The 19,558-nt window shown below is 53.6% G+C and overlaps 1 protein-coding gene across 6 annotated transcripts in view; it reads left to right on the forward strand.

The window, feature by feature from the left end:
* The first annotated feature begins 15,544 nt into the window (after window positions 1-15,544).
* Window positions 15,545-19,558, forward strand: part of FOXP4 (forkhead box P4) — a 51,128-nt gene continuing 47,114 nt past the window's right edge. For 2 of the 6 annotated variants that reach the window (XM_019986141.2, XM_070777957.1), the window contains exon 1: window positions 15,547-16,060. The gene's annotated coding sequence lies outside the window, so the exon portion shown is untranslated. Of the gene's footprint in view, window positions 16,061-19,558 lie in introns of all 6 variants that reach the window. The other 4 variants (XM_070777959.1, XM_070777958.1, XM_019986143.2 and 1 more) reach the window with 4 other exon arrangements.

The raw sequence follows: 19,558 nt of genomic DNA on the forward strand, positions 1-19,558 counted from the left end.
CTTGAGCCATGACGTCGGCCTCGGAGCTGTCGTGGGGGAGGGGGGGAGGGGGGGGGGAGGGGGGAGGGGAGGCACCAGGGGAGGACGACTCTGGGAACCAGATCCCGAAACTCCCATGGGCGTGAGACCAGAAACCCAAACCCCGAGCCCCCCCCCACCCCGCCCCCCAAGCCACCGTCCGGAAAAAATAAACTATTTCCTGCAACCAGCTCCGAAACAAAGTCTGTGAGTGAGCTGTGACACATGTTACACAAATAGAAGCCGCAGAGGGGAAAAGCCTGTTTTCTCTTTCATTATTTATCACTCTCTAACCATCTCCAGCTGGGTGAGTAAACAGGCGCATTGGCCCATAATGAGGAACAGACTGCTGCCTGGGGCTGCTGGAGGGGCACGGGGCTGAGCGTGAGAGCGTGCGTGCGTGTGTCCGTGTGTCTGTCTGCCCCAGAGAGAGAAGAGTGGGAGTCCAAGATGGAGAAGACTTGTTGGGGGGCTCCGGGTCCCAGCCGGCAGGGGGCTCTCCACATGGTGCCCGGCTGCAGCGGGGCAGGGGGACCCCCCCCAACCCTGCCCCGGCTGGCTGCTGCCTCCGGGACCCTGAGGGTTGCTTGGGGATCGAGTGTGCTGGATGGAGGAGGAGTCAGAACCGGAGAGACTGTGTGGGTGGGAGAGGATGTGAGAGGTACAAGCCAAGTGTGGGTCTCAGAGCATGACCCCCGCGGGGTGGCCTCTGAGTGTGGCCCCGGGGTGGGGTGAGGAATGTGTCAGAGGGAGGCCCGGCATGCAGGCGTGTGAAGGAGCAACTGTAAGGGGTGTGTAACACCAGGAGACTGAAGCAGAGTGTGTGTGTGTGTGTGATCCTGGTGGCGTATGTGGGTATGTGTCATCCTGTGACTATGAGAATGTGTGAACATGTGTCTGCGTGACTTTGAGCGTATACATCTGTGTGCCACTGTGGGGATATAATATGTACGTGTGAGATTTTTATGGCCGTAAGGTGTTGTTATGGGTCAAATGTGTCCCCCCCCAAAAAAAAAGATATATTGAAGTCCTAACCCCCAGCACCTCAGAATATGACCTTACACTTGGAAACAGGGTCACTGCAGATATAATCCGTTCAGAAAAGGTTACACTGGAGTCGAGTGGTCCCTCATGCAATGACGAGTGTCCTGAAACAGAGGTGTCTGTGTGGAAACACAGAAACCCACGTCTGCGTGACGACGGAAGCAGGCATTGGAGCGAGGCAGCTACAAGCCAAGGGATGCCTGAGGCTGACAGAAACTAGCAAGAATTAGAGAAGGAGCCACCCCTACAGATCTCAGGCAGAACCGTGGTTTTGGATGTCTAGCCTCCAAAACCGTGAGACAATAACAAAATTCTGCTGCTTGCCGTCATCCAGTGTGTGGTACTCTGGGACGGCAGAGCTAGGAAACGAATACAGGTGTGTGTGAATATGGGGTGTAAGCATGGGGGTGTGTATACAAGTGTGGGAAACCATAGGAGTATGTGAGGGGTGTGAGTGTGAGATCCTGGTAGTGAAGATGGGCAGGGTGTGGCCATCTGCCCATGGGAGTGTGTAAATACATGCGTGAGACCAGTGAGCGCCCACACAATCGGTATCCATATATCCTCATGCATATATCCTAGAAAGGACCCCAGCAACCATCCTTCACTTCTGGCTGCCTCTGCCCTCCTGAAGGCCCTTCCCTGGCCGTGGACAGCCCTGCCTGAGGCCAGGTCAGCCCTGGAGGAGGGCTGCCCACAGCCTGCCCCCACCTTGGGGTCATCCCCAAATCAAGGTTTAAACCACACCCTGGCCCGCAGTCACCAGAGCGCTCTTCAGGGACCGATGAGGTCAGGCCCAGAGGCTGGAGGCAAAAAGGTGAGCGGTCAAATTCGTTGCCTGTGTCCCGGGCATTCTTGCCTGCAGCCTAATTTCCCTCTAGCTCAGGACTACCAGGCTGATATCACCTGTCCTCCTTGGGAGACAGACCTAAGCCCAGAGACTCTTGAAACAGAGCTGGGTTCCTGAGAAAACGTGTTGACCATGCCCATCCCAGGAGACTGACCCTTGGATGTCACAGAGTCCGCCAAAGACCTAGCCTCCCAGGACATGTCTAGACTAGCCTGTACTGCTGCTGGCCTAGCCTCTGCCCTCTAACTAGGGCATACCATAACTGTTCAGTTACTCACTCAGCAAAGCACCCGTCCCAAGGCTCACGTCTTAGAATCCTCAAAGGTATCTCAGAGAGGCCTTGCTGGGAAACCTCAGATGAGTCACTTTTCTCTGAGCATCATTTCCCTTCTGTTGAAAGGGTACAACCACCTTTGCCCTGCCTATGTTTTAGGGATGGCATCAGGTTCCTGGGCTCTAGTGGACTTGAACTAGTCTTAAAAGAAATGTCTGATAAAATGTCCTACATCCTGACTGTGAATGGCGAGTCACAAAGGTAGCCCCACACCTGAGGCCCTGTGGCACTGACGTTATCTCCACCATCAACGTGGTTTGCTGTCTCCTTCTCCAGCTTCCCAGGGTCTCTTCCTTTAGCTTGATAATAGTTTGATTTAATTCAGGGGAGGGGTCTGCAAACTTTGGGCCTCAACCAAATCCTGCCTGTTGTTTTTGTTTGTTTTTTTAAATTTTTTGGCCGCACCACGAGGCATGCAGGATCTTAGTCACCTGACCAGGGATCAAACCCACGCCCCTTGCAGTGGAATTGCAGGGTCTTAACCACTGGACCACCAGGGAAGACCCCTGCCTGAGTTTGTGGAGAGTTTGTTCACAGGCCCTGGTCTGTGAGCTAAGAGTCATTTTTATAGATGAACGTTTGCCATTGACCTGATGGTAAGGAGCATTAACTTTGAACTCCAACTAAGCAAAATGTTATCCCACCCCCCCAACCAAAAAAATCCCTTTTGCCTCACTAGCAGGCCATTTATTGCCAGAAATTGTACTCGATTATTATTGTAATTATAATTCCATCCATAAAAATTTTGTGGAAATTTGTTTTCTGTCTTATTACATTGGTCACTACATAATATCCTTGATTTTTGCTTCAGCCCACCAAACCTAAAATATTTACTATCTATCTTTTTATAGAAAAAGTTTTATCATTTCTTCCTCCATTACTGAACTCTGCCATTACAGAAACAAGCTGGCCATAGTTTGCCAACTGCTGAAGTAGAACGCGCTAAGCCCTTGGACATTTTGATTGATTTGGAGAGGAACAAGTAACTTCTGAGACAGGTCTCAACAAGTCAGCATTTGCTTGAACAGTTCACTGCACTGAACTGGGCAGGATGTGAGTCTGAAGTTATGGGACTCCCTCCAAGAACTCTGAGAATGAAGCCCACCCAGGGTAAGGCAGAGTTAGCAATACGGAGACTACCACAGCATCGTTTCTTAAGTCCCTGGATCACACATCATCTGCAGCAAGCCCTACCCCGTGATGCAATTACACAAGTCAATCTATTCCTGTTGTTATTTAAGCCCATTTGCAGTGAATTTTCTGATGCTTGCACCAATGTAAGAACACAAAAGAAGAGTGTCTAATCCAGCTTGGAGCATTCAAGGAAAACTTCTGAGAGAAGGTGTCATCTAAGCTGGGTCTTAGAGTCAGCTATGAAAGCAAGTTAAAAAAAAAAAAAAAGTATTCCAAGCAGAGGGCACAGTCTGAGAGGAAAGAGCACAGCACACACATCACAAGGCCAAAGCAGCAGAGCTGGAAGTGGCCAGGGAAGGAATTGAAGGTTCAAGAGAGATACCCGTGCCTTGTGCACCAGACCAACATGCTTGAAATTGGTTGGCCCTTCAGGAATGGGTCTTGAACAAGACATCGAAAGTTCAGGTTGGCACTGTAGATTGAACTCTTTGACCAGTGTGGAAGAGGAGCTAGAAGGAGGTACAGGGTGGGAATGAGGTTGGAAACGGGAGTCAGTTAGGAGGCTACTGGAACACCCCAAGTAGAATATGATGAGGGCCCAGCCAGTGGCTATAGGGGTGGGGATGGAGCAGAGGGAATGACTCTCAGAAACATTTTGGAAGCCACATCCACAAGACTTGATGACTGGATGTGAAAAGGAAGGGCTAGGGAGAATCAAGGGGTGATTTCTAATAATAGTTTCTAAAGTGACTGAGTGGGTTCTAATGCCACCACGGAGGAGAAGATGCAGAGTTAGGGTATGTCTTTGAATGATAATTTGGGTCTGGGACACGTTGGGAATGCCAGCACTGGAGGCTCCCAGACACTGGGTAGGGGTGGAGAGAAGTCCAAGGCTACTTGGACCAACTCAGATGGTAGTTAAACCCATGAGAGTACACAGGATTGTCCAAGGGGACATGTAGCTTGAGGAGAGCCATGGGTCAGAAGCCTTGAGAGCCCCGAGCATTCAAGGAGATGACGCAAACCCACAAAGGCACATGAAGAGGAGACGTCAAGGAGGAGGGCAGGGTGTGGCCATTCTGCCCATGTCTCTCGGCCCTTACCTCCAAATGAAGAAGGTTGCTTACAGCCAACACCTGCCCTTTGCCTGAGGGTTATTTTTTTTTCCTCTTTCTGGCCATGGAAACACCCTTGGTTCAAGCTCAGGACAATCTCGAAGTGCTGGAGAATTATTGTATCTGGAAGCAGTCTTCCAAAAATGGCAAAGAGGGAGCTGGGGGATAAATACCCCAACTTTCTTGCCTTATCATATGGACAACTAGGAGCATGTCTCAAATGTCTTCGGGGGTTCCCCAGTGGGATCATGCCCCTCTCACTCACAGTACATGCTGACACTCCCGATGTGGGCCTGTCTCCCCAGTGCCCCACTTTTCCACTCCCAACTTGAGCTCGAACTCTTGCATCAGAGTCTGCTTCTAGAACGTAAACTAAGATGAAGGTGTCATGAAACCCAACCAGGTAAAAAATTGCATGATGTTCCGTCCATGAAATTTTGTCTTTGCGGGGCTCAGGTCACCCCCACAAAGTGCCCACCTTCATACTCATGGAAGACACTGGCCAATTTCTCCCTGTGCCTGAAGTTCCCAGAAAGGGACTTTCCAGAGTCTGAGGTTGAGCAAACTCCACTATCAAGACATCTCTTCCCACCTCTCACCACGGTTCCTCCTCTTTACAGGGGCTGCTGCATGTAGGGAAGTCTGATCACAGGCAAAGACTCAGAAAGATTCCTCAGTCCCGAGTCCATTAAGCTTCATATCTCTGGCTCTCTCTTCTTTTCTAGCACTCCAAGTGGCATTCACTTTTTTCCATTCATCCTGTAGGCAGTCTTGTGGGTGTTTGCTTCTCTTTCTGTCCATGATCCAGAAACTGGCTCTGATTCCTGGCCAGGGGCCCACAGGGAAGCAGGGAGGGCTGGGTGACCTGGAAACACTCTCTGTTTCCAGCCAGTGCACAGCCAACCCACCCTGCTCCCCAGGCTTTGGGGGCAGAGCGGCAGGGCCCTCAAGAAGGCATACAGTTGAGCAATAAAGGGGGGGCCAGGATGAATTGAGAGAGTAGCTCTGACATATATAGGCTGCTGCTGCTGCTGCTAAGTCGCTTCAGTCGTGTCTGATTCTGTGCGACCCCATAGACGGCAGCCCACCAGGCTCCCCCATCCCTGGGATTCTCCAGGCAAGAACGCTGGAGTGGGTTGCCATTTCCTTCTCCAATGCATGAAAGTGAAAAGTGAAAGGGAAGTTGCTCAGTCGTGTCCGACTCTGAGCGAACCCATGGACTGCAGCCTACCAGGCTCCTCCTTCTCCGTCCATGCGATTTTCCAGGCAAGAGTACTGGAGTGGGGTGCCATTGCCTTCTCCGAGGGCTCTCCTGGATGGTGTTAAATCCCCAGCACTTCTGGTCTCCCACATACTGGCAAAGAACAGTCCAAAGCCCAGAGGAAGCCCTCAGGCAAAGATAGGCAGGTAGGTAACTGGAAGCCTTAGGGGTATAAGTGGTGAGAACAGGGTGAGGGCACACAGACAGGGCACCCACAGCATCTGCTATATCATCTCAGAGGGCGGTGGGGAGGTGAAATGACGTCACCCATAAAGAACGCATTACACAGTGACTGGTGCACAGTTGGTTCTTCTCTAATGAAGATTCAGCCCCACTCCAGCCTTTGGATGCCTGGCTCCGGGGAATTCCTGCTGCCCAGCAACCATGAGAGAGATCTTGAGGGCTGGAGGGCCAGGGGTCAAGAGCAAAAGAATCTGAAAGAGAGAAAACCAGAAAGAAGAGGGGATGCAGGAGAACTGGAAAGGAGGTGGGCCCTGGAGTCCTGGCCTGGCATGGAGTGGACTCAAACCAGAGTGAGGAAGCCCAGGAAAGTGTGTGAGCCCCACTCCACGGGCCCTGCCAGATGCCACACACAATCAGTGACTTAACGAAGATGCTCTTGGGACTTCCCCGGCAGTCCAGGAGCTAAGGTTCCACCCTCCCAATGCAGGGGGCTCCAGTGGCTAAGACTGTGCACTCCCAATGCAGGGGGGCCAGGTTCGATCCCTGGTCAGGGAATTAGATCCCACATAATGTAATTAAGAGTTTGCACGCCGCAACTAAAGATCCGGCACGCCGCAATGAAGATGGAAGATCCTGAGTGCCGCAACTAGGACCCAGGGCAACCAAGGACATACATAAATAAGACTGTCACTTCTTCCCTTTAACCCACCCTACATCGATTGCCTCTGCCATTTGGGGAACTGCTTTCTCTTTACAAACAAACAAAATAAAATTCAACACTAGGACTACTGTGAGGATCAGCGATACATAAGAAAAGTGCCTGGTAAACAGACACTCAGTAGGTCATGGCTATTTCCAGTGTGAGGTCACCTTGGTTTTGACTTTCCTCCTTCACATCCCACCTCACCCTCCAGTGCCAGTGACCGAGACCCCAAACCCCAGGCCCTCCAGTTTCCTCAGGGAAAGAATGTTTCCCTTTCCGAGTACAGAGTTCTGAAGGCATCTCCAACAGTGGACATGCAGAAAGGGCGCAGCAAGCGGTGATGGAAAGAGCGGGAGGCGCACGGAGGCAGGGACAGCCCTGAGGGAGTGAGGATGCCGTCTCTTGTCCCATTTTCAAAATTTTACTTGTTTTATTTTTGGCTGTGCTGGGTCTTCGTTGCTGTGTGCGGGCTTTCTCCAGTGGCAGAGAGTAGGGGCTACGCTCTAGTTGCAGTGTGCAGGCTTCTCACCACAGTGGCTTCTCTCGTTTCGGAGCACAGACTCCAGAGCGTGGGCTCAGTAGCGGTGCATGGGCTTAGTTACCCCTCGGCACGTGGGATCCTCCTGGACCAGGGATCGAACCCCTGTCCCCTGCATTGGCAGGCAGACTCTTAACCACTGGACCACCAGGGAAGTCCTATCATGTCCCATTTTTAATCCAAGTCCTCACCTCGACCCCCAGCTCTTTCCCTCCAATCACTGAAGACACAGGAACTGCATGGGTTCTACAGCTCCTTGGCTATTACCTGCAGCGCATCGACTTGCCCTGAGGTGTCAGACTATTAAAAAAAAAAAAACTATCAAATAATAATCAAACCAAATCAACAAGCGTTTACTGTGCAAAACACACTAGGCTGGGCGTAAGAGGAAATCCCAAAATGACTAAAATCGTGGGCTCTGACCTCAGTTTATTATCTAGTTAGAGAGATGAGGCATACTTGGTTAAACAGTGAAGGAAGAAAACAATGTATTAGAAGTTACTTGGTGCTTATGAAATAATAATTATCCAACAACACATTGTAACATCAACACAAGCAGCTAAGGAGGAGTGGGAAAGAGATGGAAGTGGGCTGGGGTGATCAAGAGAGACTGAACATGGCTTTGATCTACAGGAAGCCTCCACAGGGAACCCTACAGGTGTTACACTCTCTCGCCATCTCTGCCAGACCATGTTTCTCCCTTTTCTGGAGTTGAAGGAACTGAGATTAAGCCCTGCTGCTTCAGGATTTCAGGCTAGAAAGTGACAGAATTTGGATTTAAGTCTGTGGGATTTTCTTTCCTTCTTCTTTAATATTTTAATTATTTGGTTGTGCTGGGTCTTCGCTGCGGCACACAGGATCTGCGCTCTTTAGTTCTGGCATTCGAACTCTTAGTTGTGGCATGTGGGATCTAGTTCCCTGACCAAGGATTGAACCCCGGGGACCCCTGCATTGGAAGCCTGGAGTCTTAGCCACCATCAGAGAAGTCCCAATCAGAAGCATCTTTCTGAGGAAGGAAGAAGTGGGGTAGCTCTCGAAGGATGAACAGCAGGAAAAGAGAAGGGATTCTCATCTATGCACTCCTCCCTGGCCTTTCTTTGTCTCTGGGGCATTCCCCACCACCCGTGCCTTGGGGAATGGCTGGGTGTGGTGCGTGGACAGAGGAAGTGCGCTAGGTCTGCTTTCTAGGCCCATCCCTACCTATGTCCTGCTCTCTCTCTTTCTGTGAAAATCCCTCCATGGGATTGGGGCGGGGTGGGGGTCGTCTCATTTCACCCAAAGACACTGTGTTCTAACTGATGGAAAAATTGTCCACTGCATGTCAGGTTATTGTTCATTTCTCATTCCTTAATGAATGATTTTCCACCAAGGAGCACAGAGTCCCCTTCCCACCACCCCATGGACAAGGCCTGCATCTCTGAGAGCCTAAAAGTGAGCCCCGCAAACATCTCCCAGGGCCCAGCACTGGGCCAGTCTGCTACCAAGCGGGGCAACCTGGCCCACCCCTAGGCCTGGGTGCCTTCCCCTCCTCCACAGTCCCCTGGAACAGCTTCCCACACTGCATGGTCCTCTACTCAGGGCAATATGGTAAACTGATAAGCCTCCCCCACCCCAGGGTAGGAGCCCCCCTTAATAAGGGGGAGAGTCTGGAGAGTGCCTTGGAGGTTCCTGGCACAGTTCATTAAGATATCAACCCTTAATGAAATATTTCTTTGTTTAAATCGTCATTTATCTTGGGGAACAGGGGCCTTTGTGGCAAAGAAAGAGGCTAGCCCCTTCCATCCCTCCCCCACCTCCACCCAGCACAGACCCTGGGTCTTTCTGAGTCAGAAAGATTGGGAAGCAGGGTGGGGAGGGACAGCTGGGAGATGGGGAGGGGAGAAGACTCCAGAGTGAGTGGAGGAAGCACAGAGAGAAAGAAGGTCAACTTGACTGAGCAGGAGGCAAACAAGGAGAGAGGCAGAAGGCCCTGGTTGGGGGGAGGGGGTGGCATAGGGGCGAGATGGGACACTGCTCAAAGCCCACTGCAGTGTGGCCACAACAGCCAAACAACCCAACTGTCACTGGGAGGATGGGTAAAGAAACGGGAGCCCACAGATGTGACAGAACAATCTTCATCAGTCTTTCCAATTAATGACGCAGAGATGCACATAGCAAACCTGAATTAACCTCAGCAACATGAAATTTAGTAAAGAATACCACCACCACCAAATAGGAAAAGCAAGGAGCGGAAGGATACATTTTATTTAACATCTTAAGACACCAAAGCCACACTAAATGACTAAGGGTATATATAAAACTTACTTTGGAAGACTACCTCCTAGCTTCTGGAAACTGGCTACCTCTGGCAAAGGAAGGATGGAGAAAGGGAAGAAGGGATATGGAAGAATCTCAGTTTTATCAGTAACAATTAGTAGGCTATTTTTTTTTTAAGCATAATGACACACAAACCGTAAGTGCACACCAGCTCAGTTGTCATAAAGTGAGCACACCCCTGTAACCAAATCCCAAATTCAAAAAACACAAAGTATTCCCAATCCCCCAGGAATCCCAAGTTATTCCCCCACCTAGAGCTGCCACTCTCCTGAGTTCTATCTTGTCAATTTCGTTAGATTGATTTTTGAATTTCAGATAAGTAGAATTTCTCTCTGTGACTGGCCTTTTTTTTTTTTTTTCACTCCAGGTCTTTTAGATTCTTTACACCCATCATGTCATGAACTCACAGGGGATGGGCTCCAACAGTTCAGGCTTCTTTCCATTGGTTTTCATGAAGTGTGCTTCTCTGGGTGGAGCAGGCTGGCGATTCATTTGAACCTAAGTATCTTTCTCTTTAGCTTCCTTCTTTTTTCTTTTTTTTTTGGTGGGGGGGGGGGGAGGGGCGTTTATTGATTTTTTTTTTCACTGCACTGGGTCTTTGTTGCTGCACGAGAGCTTTCTCTAGTTGCGATGAGTGGGAGCTACCCTCTCTTGTCGTGGTGTGCGGGCCCTAGGCTCAAGGGTTTCATAGTCCTGGCACCCAGGCTTACTTGCTCTGTGGCATGTGGCATCTTCCCGGGCCACAGATTGAACCCATCCCCCCTGCATTGGTAGGTGGATTCTTAACCACTGGACCACCAGGGAAGTCCTTCCTTCTTTTTCCTGATCATTTTCTTTCACAAGTTTCAGGAAGCTATCTTGGCTCTTAGAGTGCTTAATATGTTCTAGGCGTGCGTGTGTGCTAAGTCACTTCCGTGGAGTCTGACTCTTTGCAACTCCATGGACGATAGCCCGCCAGGTTCCTCTGTCCTTGGGATTCTCCAGGCAAGAGTGGGTTGCTATGCCTGCCTCCAGGGGATCTTTCCACCCCAGGAATTGAACCCACATCTCTTAGGACTCCTGTACTGGCAGGTGGGTTCTTTACCACAAGCATCACCTGGGAAGCCCCAATATACTCTATACGCACATTAATTCTCTTGACAAGAATCTTGCCCTTAAGTTGTTTACAAGGATGCCAAGAGCATGCTGGGTAACATGGTAGACTCTTCCAGTTTTGTTATGGTACCATTTGGGAGGCGTTCCTTTTTGAACAGTGTCCATTCCCTTGATATCTACAATATCACCTTTTTTGTAGATTCCCATGAATGTGGTCAAAGGACTGACTCCATGTTTTCTGAAAGGCCTAGAGAGAAAGGGGTGGGTGCCCCTCTCCTTCCCTTTGTGTTGGACATTTTGGTGAATTACTGGAAGATCGGAGTTCCAGCCAAAGGCGTGACTGATTCTTGTGCTCAACATTGTTTGTGAGACATCCCCTCATTGCTGGGTGTGCCTATTGCTTGTTCATTCTCATTACCAAGTGCTAGCCCATGCATGAGAATATCAGCACTTATTCACCCATTCCACTGCTAATGGCTATCGTGAATGGCACTCTTCTCCCGCTCAACCATTTTAGTATCTGTCTTTTGCTGAACGCATTATGCATTTCTATAGGTGTATACTCAGCTGTTGAGCCACTACATTATGTTGGTAATGTTTTATTCCTTAATTAACTAAAAACCAGTTTGGGTTGTTATTGTTCTTATGCTGTGTGGATCTTTGTTCCCCAACCAGGGATTAAACCCCAGGCCCACAGCAGTGAAAGTGTCTAGTCTTAACCACTGGACTACCAGGGAATTCCCTTAAAAAAAAAAAAAAAAGGTTTTGAAGGGGGAAAAGAAGTAAGATTCAAGCAATCAGATGAATGGAAACATAAAATATCTGAGTCTAGATGTGTGGGGACTGTGGGAATAGAGGGCACCCCCACCCCCAATGTCGGGCCTGGTACTAAGAACATACCCACTGACCCACTTCATTTGGTTCCATCACTTCATGGCAAATAGATGGGGAAACAGCGGAAACAGTGACAGACTTTATCTTTGGGGGCTCCAAAATCACTGCAGATGGTGACTGCAGCCATGAAATTAAAAGACGCTTGTTCCTTGGAAGAAAAGTTATGACCAACCTAGACAGCATATTAAAAAGCAGAGACATTACTTTGCCAACAAAGGTCCATCTAGTCAAAGCTATGGTTTTTCCAGTAGTCATGTATGGATGTGAGAGCTGGACTATAAAGAAAGCTGAGCACCAAAGAATTGATGCTTTTGAACTGTGGTATTGGAGAAGACTCTTGAGAGAGTCCCTTGGACTACAAGGAGATCAAACCAGTCCATCCTAAAGGAAATCAGTCCTGAATATTCATTGGAAGGACTGATACTGAAGCTGAAACTCCAACACTTCGGCCACCTGATGCAAAGAACTGACTCATTGGAAAAGACCCTGATGCTTGGAAAGATTGAAGGCAGGAGGAAAAGAGGATGACAGAGGATGAGATGGTTGGATGGCATCACCAACTCAACGGACATGAGTTTGAGTAAACTCTGGGAGTTGGCGATGGACAGGGAGGCCTAGCATGCTGCAGTCCATGGGGTCACAAAGAGCTGGACATGACTGAACCCACTTCATCCCCAGAACAGGGAGGTAGCTGACCCTGGGAAAGGGCACCTCTTCAGGGCATGAAGACCTGAGAGTGAATCCTCGCTGCACCACCTTCTAGGTCTGTGACCTGGGGTAAGTTGCCTGACTTCTCTGAGCTTGAGTAGTAGTAGTGTAATGTGTGTGTTCAGTCGTGTCCGACTCTTTGCGACCCTGTGGACTGTAGCCCACCAGGCTCTTCTGTCCATGGGATTTTCCTAGCAGGAATACTGGAGTGATTGCCATTTCCTCCTCCAGGGGATCTTCCCAACCCAGGGATCGAACCTGTGTCTCTTGCATCTCCTGCATTGGCAGGGTGTTTTTTTACCTCTTTGCCACCTGGGAGCCCCTACACTTGAGTGCCTCACTGTAAAATGAGAAGAGCCACTTTGCCCGGGGTGATGCAGCTGAACAGCATGTGAATCAAGTGCCTGGCACACAGCAGGCACTTACAAGTATCAACTGCAGACGTACATATGATCTACGATTTTGTGAAGTCAGTATTCTCGTTTTTAGGTGAGGAAACTGGGGCTCACAAAACAGAAAGTGAGTGTTTATGGAAAATATGTGATGAATAGGCACAGAGCTAGATGCTTTGCCCAGGCTTTTTCATGCTACCCTCCAAACCCCAGGAGGCATTCTCCAAAGGTCATGGATGAGGAAACTGTGGCTCTATCCTGTAACTTGCCCGGATCACACAGCTGGTAAGTGACAGATGCTGAAGTTCAACCCTAGGCTGCCTCACTCCAGCCTCTGTGCTCTTAATCATGGCCTCCCTAGTAGGGCCAGGCCATGGGCCCTTGTTCTTGTCACATCATAGGCCCTGACCCTGGGACCCTTTGAAGAAACAAAGATAGACGGAAAGAGGAGCCTCCTACCTAATCACAGTTGCTTCTGCTTAGGAGCCAAGGGCTACTCTTTGGAAACTTTTTCTGGAGCCCCTGCATCCAGAAAGAAAGGCTTTGGGCCGGCTGTTTTAATTTGGGGGTGTGTGTTTTGTATATGTCTTCAGTAAGACCTTGTTTCCTAATTAAAGTGCCCTTTAGGTGAGGACCACACAGGATATTTTTCCTCCCTTGGGCCCCCCACTGTGACTCACGGGGTGGGGGTGGGGGTGGGGGGGGGTGGGGGGGGGTGGGGGTGGGGGGTGGGGGGGGTGGGGGGGTGGGGGGGTGGGGGGGGTGGGGGGGGTGGATGCTGGGAACTGAACTGACCTGAAGATAATGGTAAACTGAAAACCATTTCTTAGGGAAATCCCTTTAGCCAAGTGAATCCACGTATGAGGTGTGGAGGGCTGCTGCAAGAAGGTGATGGGAAAGGACGCAGTGGGCCAGAGAGCCAGACAGAAAACAGCTGGAGAAACCCACTGGATGTTACCTCATTCCTTCTTCTGTATTGAAAGTCCTTAGTTTCACCCCACCTGAAATCTCTGCAGGAGAAGGAGGGAGGAGGGAAGGAGGCCCGAGGGGCATGATCATCATCCAGCTGGGCTTACATAGGACCTGTCAACTCCAGGTCAGGCTCAGGCCCGTCCACATGCTCTGACTCCCACCAGAGCTGACCCTCCACAGAAAATAAATAGAATCACACCACCAAAGACTTCCTTCCTCCTACACTGTACTACTCAGGTAACCCACAGGCAGGCAGTGCTGTTTCAAAGGCCTCACTGAAGTAGTTCTGGTTGGAATCCTGCTTCATCCCTTACCAGCCAGGTAAGCGTGGACAGGTGAACTTAACTTTTTTGTAAAATGGAGGTCACAGGACTATCTACTTATAGGGTTATGGCAAAGATGAAATGAGTCCTATGCCTGGCATGTGGTACAACTCAAATGTTAGCTGTGGTTATTTTATTCTTAATGCTTCTGTTATTGCTACGCTGGAAAGGACCTGTGGTATCCACATACAAGGCGCTCAGGGTCCTCCTCCCAGCGATTTCCCAGCTAGCTATCTGAAAAGCTCCAACAGAACCTGAATATGCCTGTCACACCTGCCCCATGCAGAGCAGATACATAGGAGCTGGACCTGCACAGGCAGCACACACAGGACAGCTCCACCTGGTCATCTGCACCCGCAGAAAAGGGACGGAGTAAAGCGAGGAGAACCCAAGAGGAAATCTCTTTTTCTTCCAAGTCCCCTTGGAAAGGCTTCTCTTCCAAGAAATCCTCTCTCCCCAGGCCACAGCCCCGGCATCCCCGAGGCACCAGAAGCTCCCAATCCACCGGAGCATCCCGTGTCTGCCCGTCTCCACCTGCCTCGAGGGATTTGGGCGAGAAGAGCCTTCTAGGGCCACAGCCTTCCTAGCCTCCTCTCACAGCCGGGCCCTCCCTTGGTCACGGCCAGTTCGTGACAAGCTCTGAGGTGTTCCTCACCTCTCGTCACTGCAACACACAGAGCCAGATCGGAGATGTTTTGGGGTTAGAAGGCGGAGAGAGAATTTATTCAGATTTCCACGAGTCTCTGCGCGTGGGGCGCCTGCTACCAGCACAGCCCTCCCCCTTGGATCTGGGCCTTTCCTCATCCGGACTTCCCCCTCCCAACCCAAAGACACACCTTGGCTCCAGCCACAATCCCTCGGTTCCTCCTCGCGCACTTCCCCGCCCTCAGGCAAAAGACGTTGAGTTTTGTTTACAATCTAATTTGTCCGGATAATTGCTTTTACTTTGCACTCCGCTCTGCCCGCGCGGATCCGGCTTTGGGCCCCTTTTTCACTGGTTCGTAGAGCACTTTATGGGAAATTCCCCTTCCGGAGAGGGAGGCGGCGCGCGCCCGGGGTGACCGTTTCACAAAGCCCAGAGGAGTCTCCCCGCCACCACCACCCTGTCTCCCCGCCACCACCACCCTACCCAGCTTCAGAAGCACACGCCCCCCAGCCCTACGCAGCGGGGCGCAGAAGGGAGGGGAGGAAGGACACCCGCTCCAGACCCTGGCTCCCCCCCCCGCCCCCGGCCACTCCCTGCGCCGGGCACAGCCCGCCGGGAACCAATGAACCGTGTGGGAGCAAGGGCTTGGCCGTCCCTCCAGACTCCAGAGAAAGGCTGGGGTTTGCGAAGCGCGCCTTGGGATTCGCAAAGCCAGAGTGAATCCCTGGGGTCCCTCCATTCCCCCCACCCCCACCGCCTTTTTACAGATTCGCAGCCCTATGTCTTCCCCACTTTTTCTTCCTCTAAAGTTTGGTCCACGTGGTCTCCTTTCGCTCGCCGCCGGCTGCGGGGCCGGGTGAAAGTTGCTGCACCTGCTTTAGGCGAATTATGGTAGCGCTAGAAGTTGGTCTGCCCTCCCTCCGCCGCGCGCCGGCTCCCTCCTCCCTGGCTCTCGGCGCGCTCCCTCCTTCCCCGCCTCCCCCGCCCCCTCCCGCCCCGCCCGCGTGCCGCCCGCTCGCAGCCACTCGCTGCCCGGGCTCAGTCGCAGCCCCTCGGAGTCGGGAGCCGGCCGCCCCTACGGACCGGAGCGTGCGGCCGGCGGCCGGGACGGAGCGCCCCCCACCCCCCGCCCAGCCCGCGAAGAGGGCGCGGCGCAGGCGGCGGCGGCGGCGCGGCGGGGAGGAGCCCGGGCCGGAACCAGGGCTGGGCCGGGGGCGGGGACGCCGGGGTCCCGGAGCCCCGGCGGCGAAGCGAGAGGACTAGCGTCGCGGGAGGACCGAGAAGGAGGAGCAGAGCCGAAGCAAGCCGAGCCGCCCCCAAAGTGCGATGCCCCGGCGAGGCTAGGGCGCGCGGCGGGCGGCCGGCCGGCGCGGCGCGGAGGGAGGGCGCCCGGGAGCTGCGCGGCGCCGGGCGGCGCGGAGGGGCAGCCCCAGCAGGCGGCGGCGGCGGCGGGCCCGGGCGGCGACCCGAGCGAGCCCCATGCCCCGCGCGGGCTGACGGGCCGGAGCCCGCACGGAGCGGCCGGGCCGGACAGGTAAGGTGGCCGGCCGAGCCCGGGGACGCGGGTGGGGGCTGGGCCGGCGACCAGCCCAACTCCCTCGCTCGCGCACTCTCTCGCCCGCTCACTGGCTCACTTTGTGTTTGCAAACTGCCCGCCGGAGACGCGCCGGGCGCCGGGAGGAGCCGGGCCCAGGCCGGCGCACTTTGTTCCAGCCGGGGCCGGCTGCGGCGCCCTGACCCCGCGGGGCCGCGACACCCAGCCCCCGGCTCAGGCCCCCGCGGCTGGGAGCTGCCTGGGGAACAGGTGGGGTCTACGGCGCGGCGGCGGGGGGTGGGCAGCGGAGGTCGGCCGGGGTGGGGGTGGGGGGCTGGAGAGGCTATTAAGGCCCGCCATCCCCCCGAGAATCTAGGACCGGCCCCCTCCCGGCCTACCCGCGGGAAATGGGGTGTCTGGGGGAGCGACCACCGCACCACTCCCCTCCACTCCCCGAGTAAAACAAAGAGTACCTCCCGGCCTAGACTTTGCTGAGCCGGGGAGGGAAGTAGTGAAGTGGGGTCCCCCAACCCCAGTCTGTCTAGAACTCCCCAAGACGCGCCGGAGGCAGACAAATAGGGACGGGGGAGACCGCAGCCCAACTCGCCGCGCTTTGGATGAGGAGGGGACTCGGTTTGCTGGGGTCGCATCTCGGAGGTTCCGGGGCCAGTGGTCTCCTTTCCTTCATCCCTGGGTCGGCTGGGTCATACGAGAGGAAAACTTCTTGGGGACTTGAGAGCGTCTAGAAACGGCCTCCTGTGATTTTGTGCGCCGGTGCTGGAGGGTGGGGGGCTGACCCTGTGGGTATCTTTATTCGCCCCATTTGGAGAGAGCCCCGCCTCACCATACAGGGGAAGAGAGAAGGCGGCAGCAGGGTTCGGAGGTCGCCTGGGAAGAGTGTCCCGGGATAACCAAGTAGGACCCCCCTCCTCAGACCCAGAACTGTGGCATCTTCCCAGACAGGCCCCCCGCAAACACTTCTCCCCGAGCGGCGGTCACCCCGGCAGCGCTCCAGCCTTGCGCTCCCCATCAACGAACGCCTAACTAACTTGAGCTGAGCCTGGCTAGAACCCGAGGCGCTAGAAAGCGGGGCGCCTTGAGCTGCCAGGGGTCCTGGCCTCCCCGGCAAAGGACCGTGTGCTTTCGCGGGAGGCGGATTCTGAGTCAGAGGCCCTAACGGCTGCGGATTCCTTCTCTCCAATTGGGGCGACCTCGTGAACACTTGGGCGTCCCACCCGGACTCTCTTGGCTAGGAGAAGAGGATATGGGAACGCCGAGACCCTGAGCCCATATAGAACCCCCGGCTCAGCCCTGTGCATCGCCGGCTTCTCTTGCCAACTCCCGCCCCGCTGATATCCTCGCTCCCTCGGTGCCTGGGTTTAAGCCGTCTGGAGATCTCCCGCGTGTCTTGCATCCTTGGGCCGGGTCTCCCTGCTGTTTGACCTCAGAGACCGGAGCAGGGGTTGGAGGTGAGGTGCCCCAGGAGAAAACCCGAGTCTGAAGCTGTCATCCCAGTGGTTGCTGAGAAAAGCCTAGGAGCATTTTGGCCAATGCGGGTTTTCACTTGAATTTGAGCATCTTCATCCGGCGTTAAAGCACGTGCCTGGACTGTCCCAAAGCCAACTGTGTTGGGTCTAGGATTGAGGGGTTGAGGAGCACCGTTTGAGAGGCACCTAGGGTTGGAGCTGGAGGCTCGCCTGGGTGCCCCCTTCTCCCACCCAGAAGGAAGGAGCTGTGGGATCATGTATACAGTCTGTAGCCGAGGGAGAGTCTGACCAGTGCCATTGTAGAACACAGCGGGTAATAGAGACCTCGACACCAAGGATTTGAACCCAGAAATTCACTTTTTGTGGGAACCTGGGACTGAACGCTACTGGCACTGGGCATTTCAAGCTGATGAGCTTCCTAGTAAGCCAGTGGGTGGGGCAGGGGTGAGAGGAAGGGGCAAAGGCCCAATAAGCTTGCCAGGCCCCAGCTGCTTTAAGGAGAGCCACCCCCCTCAGACAGCCCCTGCCTCAGCCAACCCTGCCCAACCTGGCAGAAAACTGCTGCAGGGGAAGGGAAATCTGCAGGCTTGTTTTGTTTTTGTTTTAACTTGAGAAACTTTGTTTTGCCTGGGTTCTGGGCTCTTTGTCACCTGGCAGGTAGGAGGGAGGCCCCTGGGACTGTGCTGTGGGCACCTGGACAGTCTGCCCGCTCCGGCACCCTTAGATCTGAGCCTCTCAGAAGCATGACTGTCTCCTGAGCTCCCCATCTGGTGTCACTCCCACTGTCATCAGTGGGGCACAGTGGCATCAGGTGGCAGTGGCTGTGCTCCCCGCCCCCCAACTTGGGACTCCTGTAAGATCTGAATCTCTCCTGGGTCCCCCCTCACTACCTTACCCCTCCCCAATCCTAACCTTGGCTCTACGCTGGGGGAGACCATGGGAACCTTTTCTTCTGGCACTAAGGGCTAGATTGCTGGGTGGGGTTTTCCTCTCCCTCTCCCGGTCCTGGGCAGGTTTTGCAGGACTTAGGGAGCTGGTGAACCCCTGAGTCTTGGGGAGAGAAAGTCATGACACCAGTGTGGGGGAGTGCGGGGGTGGGGTGGGGGGCTAGTGTGGCCCAACTTGCAAAAGGACCTATCTCTGTCCCTTCTCACACCTGGACACCCCTACCCAACCCCCTTTCCTCTGCCTTTGACCAGAAACTTCCTTTCTGGCTGCTGGCAGGTAGGTCCCTTCTTGCCAGGAATGTGCATATCCTGCTGGGCCCCTACTCCAAACACACCTCTTCCTTAGGGGCTGGAAAGTTGGGGGAGTGGTGGGAGGGTCCTTTAATCAATTAATCCCCCAAGAGTTTGCTGAGCCCCTACACTGTCTGGGCAGCTCCCAGACTGGGCATTGGAGTGCCCACGCTGTGAGGGCTGGGGTCTGCACATTGTCAGGGTAGGAAAGGCAGATGAGACATTAGAGAGAGGAGGGTGGTGCAAGGGTGTCTTTGTCAGAAGAGAAGTATGAGGTGCAAGGAGGGGAAGGGTCATCTCCCTGAGAAGGCTTCCCTGATCTGCCACGCCTGGCATGGCTGCACCCTTCTTCTCTACCTCTAATCCTTTGCTGCCCCACTGCCCTGGTGGCTTTCCCGTCTCTCCAGCTGAAATGCAAACCCCTCCAGCCCAGCTCAAGCAGGTACAGTGCCTTTGCTTTTCTAATACCCCAAACTGTGTATTCTTGCCTGGAGAATCCCAGAGACAGGAGCCTGGTGGGCTGCCATCTATGGGGTCGAACAAAGTCGCACACGACTCAAGTGACTTAGCAACATCAGCAGTGCAAAGTAATACTTTCTTCCATCCAAGGAGCTCTGGCACAGTTTCCTTCAAAAGCTCCCAGCTTCCCAGACCAGGGCAGGACGGGCACTGTTTTTGACTGGATGCTGAGGCTCCAGTGGCTGCAGTGGCTTCCTATGACTTGGTGCCAGGACTCTGGAACTCAGGGCAAGGAACTCGGGCCTTCCCAGGGC

The sequence above is a fragment of the Bos indicus genome, chromosome 23 (genome assembly GCF_029378745.1).
Source record: "Bos indicus isolate NIAB-ARS_2022 breed Sahiwal x Tharparkar chromosome 23, NIAB-ARS_B.indTharparkar_mat_pri_1.0, whole genome shotgun sequence".
NCBI classification, from domain to species: domain Eukaryota; kingdom Metazoa; phylum Chordata; class Mammalia; order Artiodactyla; family Bovidae; genus Bos; species Bos indicus.